This window comes from Hevea brasiliensis, chromosome 12 (assembly GCF_030052815.1).
Source record: "Hevea brasiliensis isolate MT/VB/25A 57/8 chromosome 12, ASM3005281v1, whole genome shotgun sequence".
Taxonomy (NCBI): Eukaryota; Viridiplantae; Streptophyta; class Magnoliopsida; order Malpighiales; family Euphorbiaceae; genus Hevea; species Hevea brasiliensis.
Genome location: NC_079504.1, coordinates 70357288 through 70371224, shown reverse-complemented (window position 1 = coordinate 70371224; position 13937 = coordinate 70357288).

Below are 13937 nucleotides of genomic sequence, written 5' to 3'. Positions count from 1 at the left end.
AATGAAAAGGAAGGAAAAGAAAGAGAATTGAGATATGAAACTTTTCCATGGTTATCATTGCCCAGATAAAGGCTTATGGGTTTTTGTTCTTTCTAGATTGGATAGACACTAAAACAAGAGGATGGAGACATAACTTGCAAAGGATGCAATCAAGAGCAATGGTTGAAAAGAGGGAAAATGGTTGAAAAAGTTTAACCCATGTATCCATAGGAGAAGCGTTTTAGTTCATCACGTTATCTCCCCTGCCCACACCTCATGCCATGGCTTTGTCCAATTAGCGAAAAAGCTATGCAATTTAAATTATAAATATTCAAACTGGTTTTATAGTATTGTGGGTCCTGCGCCTGAAAAGTAACAGCATCTACAGCAAGTAAACAGCAGGTGATCATCTAGTGACGCTAGTGTGATGATTGGATGACACAATGCTTACATTAGTTACACGTCACTGCGTCCTTTGCTGGTTCGGCTACCCCATTGCGTAATGTCCAACATAGGATTTTTCTTTGTAAGGGAGGGTAGGGGCATATTGCAAAGAATCAATTAGTTTTAGAATTTTTATTTTCTTATTTATAAGTTATCATATGATGCCTCTAAATTTATTCCATGTCCTCAAGACAGTTGGGCATTGAATTAATTGACGTCTAATATTTAAAAAAATTAATTTTTTTAAAATAAATTATTTTTTATTTTTTTAATTTTAATAATCTTATTAAAATATAATAATATTATATATATATATATAATATTTTTTATATATAATTTTTTTTCACGAAATAAGCGAAAATTTAAACACAATTGATATGTGACAGGTGAAAACTACATATTTCAAAAATATAGGTAAGATGGTTAATAGCCACACATCTTTAAATTCAAAATAAATACAAGTTAAATTGCTTAACTATAATGAATTTATTTTGATGTGATAATATATTAAATTTTTATTAAAGGCATAGATATGTCAGAATGTGGGAAGAGGTGTTGAACTTAATTGTGAATTAATAAGAGATGAGAGGTGAGTTTATGTTGCACAAAGCTAAGTGGTCAATGTTAGAGCCCATGTTTTTACATTTATAAGTCTCCCCATATCTTTGTATTTATTTCATGTGGGACAATTTTCCTCAATATTGAAGAATCATATTCCTATGTTAGAATATTACCTGAGCGATGTAGTGGTATGTAAATAGTCATGTTGGTATAATTTTTTATTCTAAACTTGTAAAATTTCAGACAATATATATTAATTGTAAGCAGCAGTGCAATTTTAAGATTAGTATTTTCCTACCATCATCTGGAGAGCAAAGTTGAAAGTTGATTAATCTTTTTCTTTCTTCGCTTTCTTCTTACATCAATTATACAGAATGATATGACCAAGTGACCATTGAAAGTGCTAAAGTTAAAAATTACTAGTTAATTTAGGGTAAATTATATAGATGATACCTAACTTTATGGTGTGTAATAGTAAGATACCCGAACTTTAAATTGTAACAAACACTCTTAACATCAAAGAATGTAACAATAAACAACATGTTACTTGTTCCAGCCAGTTACCCGGTATTTTGTTGACGTGGTTTGGCAATGTGGGAGCTTCCTTATCTCTCCATATGCATCTGTTTCATCCAACATAGCATCTTCCTTAAGGACCTCATCAGTTTCTCTCTAAAAAAATGCCATACTCATTTCTCTCTCTCTTCAGAAATGCTCTTTGGCTATGTATATCTCCCTCTCTCGAAAAGCTCATCGAAGAAAAAAGATCAAAGAATCTTTTGTAGTTAGATCTCACAGCAATGAGAGACGAAGGTTGCCATCGAAGAAAAAATGTGAAACAATCTTCAAAGTGAAGGAGTCAAAGATGCTGCTTTCCAATGGTAGACGGCTTTCACCAAATGACATTCCTTTGTGTCGATGCGATAAAGAAGTAAAGCTGACAACTTCTTGGACTAATGAATACCCTGGAAGGAGGTTCTATGGCTACCCTAAGTAAGGGGTAAGTGGAAATGAAATCTGCATTTGCATGGATATTGATTTTTTATTTTTAATTTTTTTTCCTTGAAAATGAAAGATGAAATTTGAAATCTTTTGTGGGTTTTGTTATGCAAAGAAAAAATTATTGTAATTTTTTTTGAATGGACTGACCTGAAATTCCAAGACAAGCAAATGCAATGATTGTTGGGTTATTAAATCAAATGCAATGATTGCTAGGAACATTAGAGCCTTGGGGCAGTGTACGATTGGGGTACTTGTTTTAGATGTTTAGGTTGTAGGGAGAGTTGGTTGTAATTTTTAAGTTCCTCTATTAGAAGTGTAAGTACTCTGTGTGAAATGAAATGAATGTGAACTATATTGTGGCATGTTGTTTTTCCAATGAAGATTGTGTGTTGGTTTGAATATGGCATCCAACTTATGAGTTAGTCCAAAGTTGTTTTATAGTTGAATTTTAACTTTAAAATATGACATTTTGTGGCCTGTATTTTATAAATAATAATCATAATATAACATGAATAAGACCTGTATATAGATCGAAAGTCCACCATTGGGTATGTTGTCTTTATGGGGCGTAACTTAATTTCATGGGCATCTAAAAAGCAACAAATCGTAGCTAAATCTTCCACTGAGGCTGAGTACCATGCGATTAGAGCTGCCATAGCTAAGTTAACTTGGCTTCAATCATTAATCCGTGATATCTCTTTGCTTCCCCTCAAGACCCTAACACTATGGTGCGATAATATTAGTGCGACATACCTAACTGTAAATCTAATTTTTCATTCTCACATGAAGCACATTGAAGTAAATTACCATTTCGTCTGTGATAAGGTGGCCAAGTGAGAACTTCAAATTTGTTATATTTCTTCGAAGGACCAACTAGCAGATGCTCTTACTGAATTGCTTTCTTGATCTTGCGATGAATAGTTACGGTTACAGCTAACAATTCAAGCCAACCTTGGCTAAATTCAAGCCAACCTTGGCTAAAATTGTAAGGGGGTGATATGATTTTGATAATGTTTATCTTTATCATCTGTAACAATATAATAACTATACAACTATGCATATCTAACCACTTTGACTTGAGTTAGGTCTCTATAACAAATAGCTATTGTTTACTCTATCACAAACTCTTGGACCTTTATACATATCAATAGTGCTTGATAGTGCTTTTTCCAATCTGTTTCAGTAGATACATGCGTTATATTATCGCTGACTCCTGTAATATGGTATAAGAGAAACTGTTGAATTTCAAAGAGTCAAGATATAAGGTTGGCTCTTAATATGTATTAGGTATACGTGTGTAGCTCTAATTTATCCTCTTATGAGAGGATTGGGTGAATTGTCTATTTGGTGCATTCTCATGTATAGAACTACATTAGAAATAGATAGTTGTAGAACTTATAACTATAATCAATATCTAAACTCTCTGAGTCGAACGCTCATTTTTATTCAATATTTTTTTCCTAGGTTGCAGAAGGAACAAATTTTAATTTTGGGTCTAACCTGCATTTTCTACAGTTTGTGATGCTCCTTAGTTAGTAATCTTATCATGTTTATGTAATTATTTATTTATTTATTTATATGTTTGTTTGTTTGTTTGTCTAATTCCAAAAACTTTGCTATGATGTTGGTATATAAATATATTATTTAAGTATTAGTATTAAATGGATTATGTGTGTTGGGTATCTAGATTGAGTTGAGCTTCCCTAACTGTGTTTCTATGATAACTATTGGGTTGAGATAACCTAAATTCATTTATAATATTTTATTTTATCTAATATGATGGATTCTGAATTTAAATATGGTTATAAATTTGTGACAAGTAAGGCTTACTACAGATTTCAAAAGTTTTATATTAAACCAAATCCTAGTGTCAATCCAATCCATAGAGTTGAGTCGTGACAATACTATCATTTTTATTAAAAAATTTATTTATTTTTACATATTCAAGTATTTAGGTATTATAATTTTAACAAAAAAAAATATATGTATATTATTGAGGTTATATTTAAAACTTATATTTTTAGCTTATAATTTATTTTTTAATAAATAAATTTATATTTTATAATGATATATCGAAATAAAAAATAAAAAAAAATTTCACACGGAAGCTTTAGGTATTATAATTTTAACAAAAAAAAAATATATGTATATTATTGAGGTTATATTTAAAACTTATATTTTTAGCTTATAATTTATTTTTTAATAAATAAATTTATATTTTATAATGATATATCGAAATAAAAAATAAAAAAAAAAATTTCACACGGCAGCTCACTGTACCCCTGCTCTCAGGGGAAAAGTTTCCATTTCGAACCCAATTTTCTATGAGACAAAAATAGTAATTTTGCCCTGATCCATTCCATTTCTATTCCTACTTTCATCCCATACACAGTATAAGGGAGTGTGTGATGAGGATAACATGATTATCGTATTCTTATGTAACAAATAGCTAAACTCCTTGTAACAGCTAGACGAGATTTGTATAACAGCCTCTAGCCTCGCTTACTTGTATATTGCTCAACAGTCGATAGAATCATCACTGTTTTCCCATAAAAGTAACGTGCTCTCACAGTATGGAGTTGCTCCTGAGGATATTTTGGCTGTGTGTGGTAATCCCACAAAGCATTTAACATATTCCTTATTTACTCTCCACAAGTCCGCCATTTATCCAAGATTTGTTTCCAGATCCTTATTGGCTGCAATTTGTTTGACGATTGTCAGGAGATGTAGCTTTAGTTTGAGAAAAGGTTGCCAAATATGTAGGTACTCATTCTTTGAATATGTGAACGCTGCTTTAATTTTGAAGGCTGTATTAAATTCTTTTGATTGATTAGGGTCCACATATCTCCGACGTGGTACACGTGTACCATTTCGAGCCTCAATTGCACTGTGCTATGTGGGTCCATCTTATTCTTTTGTCACACAATACTTTTGATAGACTTTGTCTCCTGATATTTATGGGTCCGTCTGTATAAGGATCTGGACTGCGTCTTCGTCCATTTGCTTGATTCAAACTCAATCCTTTTCCTTCAAAAAAGACTACGAATATGGTCCTGGATTCACCTTGAATCCAGAAAATTCTATCGTGGCTTTGTGATTTAATATTTAGAGCTACTTAAAAATTTGTTTGAAAAAGAAAATTAAATAGCTTTAATTTGAGAAAATTTTAAAAATAAATATAATGAAAGTTTGCATAAACCCTTTAGAATTTGTATTTTTCTTTAATTTCATATGAGTGAGTAATTTTTATCATCGTCTCTAACTTTAGAATTTATTATATTTTCATCTCTTATTTTTATTTTATTATTATAAAATCTTTCAATTAAAAAATATTATATAAAAATTTTTCAACTTAAAAAATATTATATAAAAATTTTTTATATCAAAATCATATCATATTTTTTATAAATTTTACATATAGCAGTATCACACTATAAAATAAAAAGATTGAGTTTATTTAATATTATTATTAAAATTATTTGAGAAAAATAATTTTTTAAATATATTAATTATAGAGTATTAAAATCTAATTTAAAAATAAATTTAACATGTTTTAACATAATAGAACTAAAATAATAAAATATTTTTTTTTCAAAATGTTTTTTATAATGGTATCTAAAATAATTTTTTTTCCTAAAAATTGCTTTTTAACTTTTGAAACTCAAAACTAAATAGTTTTGAAAACTGTCTTTTGTGAAAAAAATGGAGTAAATATATTATATGAGTTTTCTGATTTTTTCTTTTAGTAGAATAGATTGTTATATTAAATATATCTCAATTGTGTGTTTGAGTAAGAAATTATAGAGTTTTAATTGTTGTACGTATTTCGGATAGTATGAAACATAATTTTTAAATTTTTAAGTATAGCTAGTAGATATGAGATAGCTATTGCAAGAGAGAGACTAATATAAATTTTGATATTTTAGTTTCTTTAATTTTTATTTCATTTTACAGTATTGTCACGTATCTTATTGATCGAAAATATGATAAAACTCTGACATGAGAAGTTTTTTATGTAATATTTTTCAAAGTTAAGAGACTTTTACATAATAATTTTTAAATTAAGTGATTTTATGATAATAAAATAAAAAGAAAAAGATAAAAATGTAACAAATATCAAAATTGAGGAACGACTAAGAAAAATTAACTTATATGAGTATCATCATAATTAACTACTATAATAATACAGTAACAATAAATCACATTAATTATTCACTAAATAGAAAAGAAAGAAAAGTTGGAGGTCGCCATGTTAACTCCTGATAAAAATGCCGTGGGATTTGGTCTCTCCAAATTAACGGATCTAATTATCAGGGCGGAACTACTCATAGCATGAGAGGCCATGAATTTTCAAAATTAAAATTTGGCGTATAATTTTAAAATATTTTTTAAAAATATATATATATTTTTTACCCCTATAAATTTTTAAAATTAAAATTTTATCTATAAATTTTAAATTTTATCTATAAATTTTATCTATAAATTTTAAATTTTTTTTTAAATTACAGTTTGCTCCATCGATACTTTTATGTTTGTATAAATTTCAATAATTTTTTTATATTATTTAATTTTAATATTTTATATTTTTACTTTAATCTCTATATTTTTATTAAGATTTTATTTTATTTCCTTTAAATATTTATTTTTGCCACCAAAATTAAATTTCTAGTTCCAATATTATGCAAAATTTAAATTTTTGTTTTGTTAAAACATAATTAAGGAGCCTATTTTTGAGTAATTTTATGATACATCTATGATTCTATATCATAATATTACATAGAATGATAAACTAATTATAAATTGATGCATACACTAAAATAATTTTTATTTTTTAAAAAAAATATATGACAATTGTAAGATTTTGGAACTTACTTATATATAGGTCTATTTTTATTTGATTATTATTTCATATAAACTATCCTACATAAAGTTGCAAGCGTATTAAATAATTTCCCCTGTTTTGGGGTCTTCTCTTTGTACTGTCAATTCAGTTTCACTGAAATGTAGACGCGTCAATTGTTTCAACGATATATTATTTACCTTCTCAAAATAGATAAATAGTTTAATTTGAGTTAACTCAAATGGTACTAATGTATATAGTTTTATTATTATATTCTTAAAAGAAAGAGAGTAAATAACTTAAAAATGACTTCAAAGTTTGGATGCAAAGGAAAGCGTGTGTGCAACAAGCTATTATTGCTTGCAGCTATGCACACCATTCAAGAACTCATGATTCGAGAAGTATGTCTACTGCATTAATGCATGCACATATGAGCTACTATATGCAGCAATGATGAGCTAGCATAATAAATTAGATTATAGAGAAGAATTATATATAAATGTAAAAATAAATATTATTGGACATGATATATAATTTTAATAAATAAAATTTATATTTTTGAAAAAAATAATATATATACACATTAGAGCTTGTATAATATATATATTTTATATATATTTCATGCAATAAAATATTAAATGAGAGTAAGTAGCCTGACTGGCATAAAAGTACGCATCCTAGCGTGGTTCAGAGTTCGAGCCCTCCTTATGTCAAATGTCACTATTTTCCATTTATAAGCGCACCTAACACAATACATTCTTTATATATATATTTTTTGTTGATTTAAAAAGTGGATGAGGGCTAATAGTTCGATTGGCATATGTTCCCAAGCATAAGATAGAGGTTTTAGGGTTCGATCCCTCCATTTGTCCCTTTTTTTTTTTTCCTTTGTGATCCTTTATAATTATTTTCATTCAAAAATATAATATTAAATTGTGATAATTGTAAGTATTTTTAAATTCTAATTAAAATTTTTCCTTAAAATTGTAATATAACAAATTTTTAGATTTAAAATTATAAGATATATATAAATCATTTATTTATATACACTTAGTTTTACAGTATTAACACCACTTCACTACTATTAGAATAATCACCTATATAACGATCAATCATTAAATCAACATCACTGCTACAATCACCGTGTACAATATTATCACGATTATCATCATTAAATCATTATTTTTAATTTAAATATAAAGAGAGCTAGTTAAAGATATTTTAAAAAGGATAGAAATAAAAAGAGTTATAGACAGAGATATTAAGATTATCGTATATATAAAGATAAATAAAGAGAGAGAGATATATATATAGAAATATATAAATCAATATGTGTTGATTTTGAAGTAACTCTTGTGTGTGTGTGTGTGTGTATACAAAAATTTATCAAATGAGAGCTAATAGTCCGATTGGCACATGCTCCCAAGCATAAGGTAGAGGGTTTAAGATTCGATCCCTCTATTTGTCTCTTTTTTTTTTTCTTTTGTGATTCTTTATAATTTTTTTCATTAAAAAATATAATATTAAACTGTAATGATTTGAAGTATTTTTAAACTCTAATTAATACTTTTCCTTAAAATTATAATATAACAAATGTTTAAATTTAAAATTATAAGATATATATAAATCATTTACTTATATACAGCTAGTTTTATAGTATTAACACCACTTCACTACTATTAGAATAATCACATATACAACTATCAATAGTTAAATCAGCACCGCCGCTATAATCACCACGTATACAATATTACCACTATTATCATTATTAAATCATTGCTTTTAATTTAAATAGAGAGGGAGATAGTTAAAGATATTTAGAGAATGATAGAAATAAAATAAGTTATAGATAGATATATTTAAGATTATCATATATATAAATATAAATAGAGGGAGAGAGAGATAAAGATGCGGAGAGAAATATATAGAAATGCATAAATCAATAAATCAACACATATATTGATTTATGCATTTCTATATATTTCTCTCAACATCTTTATTTCTCTCTTCCTCTATTTATCTTTATATATATGATATATAGAAATGTATAAATCAATATATGTGTTGATTTTGAAATCAACACATATATTAATTTATGCATTTCTATATATCTCTCTCCACATCTCCATCTCTCTCTCCCTCTATTTATCTTTATATATATATATATATATGATAATCTTAATATCTCTATCTATAATTCATTTTATTTTTATCATTCTCTAAATATCTTTGACTATCTCCCTCTATATTTAAATTAAAAACAATGATTTAATGATAATAATGGTGGTGATATTATACATGTGGTGATTATAGTAGTGGTGCTGATTTAACTATTGATCATTATATAGGTGATTATTCTAATAGTAGTGAAGTGGTGTTAATGCTATAAAACTAGATGTATATAAGTAAATGATTTATATATATCTTATAATTTTAAATCTAAACATTTGTTATATTATAATTTTAAAGAAAAATGTTAACTAGAGTTTAAAAATACTTTCAATTATTACAGCTTGATATTATATTTTTTAATAAAAAGAATTATAAAGAATCATAAAAAAAAAGGGTAAAGGAAAGATTCGAACCCTGAACCCTCTACCTTATGCTTGGGAGCATGTGCAATCGGGCTATTAGCCCTCATTGTAACATCATCACTTTAGCTAATCCGTACAGTCTACTGTTCCGGTGACCAGTGTCGGTCCGGATAGTTAGAACATCCGGAAAAATAATTAAACTAAAGTTAGGAACCATAATTAACTCAAATATTAATAAGAAAAATTTAGGAAAAATTTTAGAAATAAAATACAACCAAGTTAAATGAGCTGGTGCCCTAGCAATGGGTAACCTAGTGAGAAGTTGCGGTTCTCGCAACTAGGAGCCCTAGACCCGGGGGAAAAATTATAAAATAATTATTGAAACTCCAGAGAAGGGTCATTAAGGTTCTTATGGCATTAGAATGCCAAGAAAATGCTTAGAAAAATTTTTTAATGGGTACAGATAATTTTAGCCCGTTAAGTCAAACGGAGGGCATTTTGGTCATTTCGTCTTCAGAGATGATTTTTGGCCAACTTGTCCAATTAAATAAATAATTTATAAAACATAAAATATGATTAAAATGTTGTTAAAAATTTATTTGAAATTAATTAGACAAGAAATGGAAAGAAAATGAAAGAAAATGGCATTATGACATCATAGTGATGTCATTAAAGTTTTCCCAACCTATCGCATATGGACACATGGCATAACTTTACTGAAAATAAACTTAATGGGCTAAAAATTGAAGAAAAATCAGAATTCTCTCCATTCTTCTTTTCCTTGCCGTAAACCACACCTCCATGGGCACCATGAACAAGCTTTTCAAAGCTTGATTTTCCTTAGCTTCCACACCATAAAACCCTAACCTAGCAACACAAAAAATTATTCTATCATCTTGGTGAGTCTTTTGGGGGTAAAAAGAATTAAAAAGAAAGAGTTCTTACAAGCTTTGGATTAGCTCCCTAAGAGGTTAGTGACTTAAACTTATGTTTCTCTTCAAATTTATGTTGAATAAGTATAATTGAGTGCAAAATTACAAAGAAATTTGCTAAATATCTTGTGTATGTCCATCCCAAAATTTTGGACAGCCTTGAACCTAGTAGAGTTTTGAAGATTTCTTAGAGTTAAATTGTAATTTGGCTGCCTTTAAAATTAATACAATACTTAGGACAATGGAAGGTATGTAAATGCATGAATGGTAATGTGTGAGTTAGGGTTTGGGGTGGAAAATGAGAACTTGACCATGTGATAATGAAAATAGGTTTTAATGGTCAATTAGTGACCATTTAGTTCTGTTTAAACAAAAAATAAAGTGTGTTGAGTAATGGGATTTGGGTTTGGTGTGGCTGCTCTAGGTGACCAGCAGAATTGGACATGAGTGCAGCGGGTTTGGGAAGCCATAACTTGAATTGTAGAGGTATAATTGGTGCAAGGCCAATTGGACATGAAACTAGACACATAATGGCACAACTTTAGTGAAGAAACTATGCCCATAAAACCAAACCAAGTGGACCAAAAGCTTGCCCTAATCCGGGTGACCTGCAGTCTGCCTGGGCAAAATGACCAAATGAACAGTGTTTGGTCATTTGGCCATAAATCAGTGTAAAAAGGTCCAATTGACCTGAAATTTTATCAGCAACAAGCTGAGATATAGACCAACAACTTTCATGAAGAAACCTAACCCAAATTATGACTAGAACATATTCAAAAGGTGAGTTGCAGTCATTATTTATTGCACTGTAGATATGGTCAGTCCAGAAATTCTGGACAGAATTTCAATCCGGCCAATTGTGGTTTTTGGACCATAACTTGAGTTACAAAACTTCAAATGTAGTGATTCGAAAAAGGAAATGCAACTAGACAAAATAAGGAACAACTTTCATGTTGATCAGTTTGCCAAATTCCTACTGCAAAGTTGACCAATGGAATAGTAAAGACAAGGCATAAAAAGTAAAAATTCTGTCCAACTAACATTAAGCTTAGAAATGGTATTGGCAACCAATACCAACAAATTTTGAATGCAAAATGTGGTATGTTGATGATATTAAAACCAATGTACCTATTGCCTATGCAAAAGTCAATATTTTTGTTGACTAATGAATGGAATAGTAACACTAAAACTTAAATTCCAAAAATTGTGAAACTTAAAAGTGTGAAATGCCCTAGTATACCTAACAAGATTGGTTTGGATAGCTTGGCATGCCAATAGGGTTCTGTTAGCAGTACTGCATATGGCTTCATGCCATTCTGTGTTTCATGGCTTCCCATGCCATTCTGTGACATAATAGCCTTTGGCTATGTTATTTGAATTATTACACTTGGGTTTTAACCCCGATAATTATTATAGCTTATTAGCTATTCTGTTGCACACCGGGAGACACAATGTGACCGATGGTGCGATGGTCCGAGGTACTTAGTACCCAGTGCCAGTTTACCCATTTATCTAGTCCAGTCAATTAGTATGGGTTACTCGGGCAATGATAATAAAACTTACCAAATTTTAATCGAATAATAATGCAAATAATATCAGAAGTTAAGCCTACCAAAAATGTAAAAACACATTCTGCATATTCGTTTTATTTTATTTTATTTTATTTTATTTTATTTTATTTTATTTTATTTTATATTGTCACCACTAAGCAGAATTGCTTAGCGCGTCACTTTTGCCATGCGCAGGTACTGGAGACCTAGCTGGTGAGCCCAACAGACATCAGACCGGGTGAGCCTTCAGATTTGCATCCGGAGTCCCGAGTCACCTCACACCTGCAGTGCATATGGTAGGACATAGGATTTTGGGAGCATTTTGTATTTTGGCATTTTGTATTAGTTTGGATTATAACTATAAACTCTTGTAATTATGTATTAATGTAAATATATGAAATTTAATATTATTGAAATTTTGTCATAATATATGTTGATAAATGAAATGTTAAGAAATATTTATGAATATGCTTTAAGTGATGAAGCGAACAGAAAAGTTTTAAAAATAGCATTGTGATTTGAGATTGAAATTTTGAGATTGACTTGAAATGTGTATAATAGAGTTTAGATTTGGAAATTATATTGGAAGTGTTTTTAAACAGGTTCAGAAGAACTGTTTTTCCAATTTATAGCCGGCACTCTGTCGGATTTTCTATAAAATTTGTGGAAAATCCAAATTTATCAAAAATTGAAAATAAATGAATTAAAAGAGATAAATTATATTAGAAACATAAATTGGTGCTCCGGCACACTGAGTGGCATAACTTGCTCGGCTACACTGTAGACGGGTAAGGGGTGTCACATTTAGTGGTATCAGAGCTCATGAGGAGCAAGATGCCCTGGATGTCATCAGGGGTACGTTTTCCCTCTACAACACTTCTGTGCATGCATTGGTAGATCCAGGATCCACTCATTTCTACATTTGCATCAAACTACCCATGGAGAGGGGAGTTCTAGTAGAGGAGAGTGATCAAGACATTCTGGTCACAAATCCACTAGGCCACAGTGTGGTAGTGAATAAGGTATATAAGGGTTGCCCGTTGAGGATTCAAGGGTATGAATTCTTGGCAGACCTAATTGAATTGCCCTTCCACGAGTTTGACGTGATTTTGGGAATGGACTGGTTGTCACATCATCAGGCAATAGTTGATTGCAAATTGAAGAGGATTTCTTTGAAAACTTGTGAGGGTAATGAGATCACTGTTGTGGGAGAAAGGACAGATTTCCTGTCCAATGTTATCTCAGCCACAGTTGCAAGAAGATTGATGAGAAAAGGCTGTGAAGCTTACCTAGCACACGTGGTTGATACTAGGCAGGCTAAGCCAAACTTGAGTGATATACCCACAGTAAGAGACTTTCCAGATGTGTTTCCTGAAGAGTTGCCTGGTTTACCACCAGAAAGGGAAGTCGAGTTTGCTATTGAGGTAATGCAGGGTACAGTACCCATTTCTATTGCTCCTTATAGGATGGCACCCACTGAATTAAGGGAGTTGAAAACTCAGTTGCAAGAGTTGCTTAATAAGGGGTTCATACACCCCAATGTGTCACCATGGGGAGCTCCGGTGCTATTTGTGAAGAAGAATGATGGAACTTTGAGATTGTGTATTGATTACTGGCAGTTGAATAAAGTAACTGTGAAGAATAAATATCCATTTCCCAGAATTGACGATCTATTTGATCAGTTGAAGGGAACCGGTGTATTTTCAAAAATTTATCTCAGATCAGGGTATCATCAGTTAAGGGTAAAGGATGCAGATGTGTCAAAAATTGCATTCAAAACCCGGTATGGGCACTATGAATTTCTACTGATGCCGTTTGGGTTAATAAATGCACCAGCAGCATTTATGGACCTTATGAACCGTATCTTCCATCCATACTTAGATCGGTTTGTAGTAGTCTTCATTGATGATATTCTGGTGTATTCCAAGACCAGGGAAGAACATGATGAATATTTAAGGATTGTTCTGCAAACCCTGCGAGAAAAGAAGCTCTATGCTAAGCTGTCCAAGTGTGACTTCTGGATGAGTGAGATCTCTTTCCTTGGACACATAGTATCAGCAGAGGGGATTAGAGTGGATCCCAAAAAGATAGAAGC